Source organism: Carassius gibelio, chromosome A24 (assembly GCF_023724105.1).
Source record: "Carassius gibelio isolate Cgi1373 ecotype wild population from Czech Republic chromosome A24, carGib1.2-hapl.c, whole genome shotgun sequence".
NCBI classification, from domain to species: Eukaryota; Metazoa; Chordata; class Actinopteri; order Cypriniformes; family Cyprinidae; genus Carassius; species Carassius gibelio.
This window is the reverse complement of record NC_068394.1, coordinates 25,188,514-25,190,352: the sequence shown is the minus strand read 5'-3', so window position 1 is coordinate 25,190,352 and position 1,839 is coordinate 25,188,514. Positions and strand designations below refer to the sequence as shown.

The 1,839-nt window shown below is 38.3% G+C and overlaps 1 long non-coding RNA gene across 1 annotated transcript; it reads right to left on the bottom strand.

The window, feature by feature from the left end:
- Positions 1-21: 21 nt before the first annotated feature.
- LOC127946033 (uncharacterized) lies at positions 22-1,423 on the bottom strand. The gene is made up of 3 exons (XR_008150996.1): positions 1,258-1,423; positions 300-464; positions 22-157 (listed from the first exon to the last, which is right to left on the bottom strand). It is a non-coding gene; the product is annotated as an uncharacterized LOC127946033 (long non-coding RNA).
- Positions 1,424-1,839: the final 416 nt, after the last annotated feature.

The following is a 1,839-nucleotide window of genomic DNA, read 5'->3' as shown; positions in this document are numbered from 1 at the left end:
ACCACAGAATAACACTTTATGATTTGTGAAATGAAGCCTTTGCGCAACTGGACGAAAAGCCAGGGGTGACGAACTGCATGCTTTTGCCCCCTTTTCATTAGTCTGTTGTTTTATAGTCTGGTTTTATAGAAAGTCCTCTCTGGGTCATTAGAAATATCTGAAATGCTCCCAGAAAAAAATACAGCAAAGATTCAGAAACACAAAATCAGTATGAGAATGTGCGAAATGGAAAAGACGGCAGTCAAACGATGCACTCAAGAGAACCATAAAAGAACTGTAAAAATACACTTTCACTTCACCTTTAACTGTTCCACGGGTCCATTCCGAGGTCTGCGCCACTGCTTCCAGATATATCGGCTCGTAACTTCATCCTCCAGCGGCCCAGACTCTGATCATGGAAGAACTTAGGCAGCAAGTTTGACCTTCATTCAGGACAGCAGCAAGTGGAAGCATGTATTTCCCGTCTGAAACATTAAGAACAGCCTATCAACGATTTCATTAGACAACTTGAAACATCGCTATTTGTTCCTAAAACATCTGAATAATAATATTTCTTTGTACATTAAATGGACTGGAAAGGCCAACATTCTCCAAAGGATGTCCGAGCTTGGCTCCCAGGCTGCATTTTTTTTTTTTTAAAGTACTGATTATTGGATGGGATTTGAGTCAGGATTATTGGTTGAGTTCTGTTTCATGAAGGGTGGAAATATTTGACTCAGTTCAACAGATCTAAAAATTCTGTTTAATTTTAATGACAGAACCCAGTGGAATGCCAAACTGCTGTTCTGTATCACGATTTTAGCTCGTTACCAATCAGACATGTGTGAACTACGTGTTATATGCAAAGCTCTCTAGTTCCCCCCAGTGATTAGAAAAGTTAAGTGCAGTTTTATTAACGCAATAAAATAGAAAATAGTCAATGTTTCATTACTAAACCTATTCCCACTACTACTGTAGCATGAAATGGAGTCGAGTAACAGCTATTAACTGCTAAAACAGCTAAAAAAACAACAAAAAAAGTATCATTAGTGTCATTTCACAGCAAGATGACTGGATGTTTTCAACTGATTTCCCAGTGAACTGTCACCAACTATAATGCATTGGTCAAACTGTATAAAGTATAGTGAATTAAGCTAGAAACTCGAACATAATGCACAATGTTTTCATCTAGCGTGCATTTTTAGGTGTTTCACTAGTTTGCACTTAGCACTGCAGTAAACCGGTTAGCCTCATAGGTTAGACTGCACTGAACCTCACCTGAATACTCGTAGATTAGATGTTATCTTTGGAATGGAATTATGGATATTTTATTTGTAAACAACTTGCTTTTTTCGCTTATTTCCGTTAATGTCGACATAAAACTAGCGAGCTAAGCCATAGGCTGCCGTGTAAACATGGCTGAAGACGCAAAAAAGCGTAGGATAGGAAAGAACATACAAACCGATTCAATTGAGTGAATGATTTGCGATCCGCGTTCCGAAGTCCCGATCTGTGGAAATTATGGCTCGTGAATCATTATTCAGGTGTGCGTTTCCCAAAACCATAGTTGCTAACCTGTTAGGAACTAAGTTGGTTGGCAATGGGAAATTGCATTGCAACCAACAAAGTTGCTAACAGCAACTATGGTTTTGGGAAACGCACCCCAGATCGGGAGTACAGAGCGCGGATCGCGAATCATTTGATTCAGATCGGGACTTCGGTGCGGCTTCGCGAGTACTTTTTTTTTTTTTTATTATTATTATTCTTTTTATTTTGATTAGAAAGAAAAAAAAGAAACACAGAAAAAGACACACTTTTGAAAATTAGCTAGGTTTTATTTAAAGTTTAGAATAGGCTAAC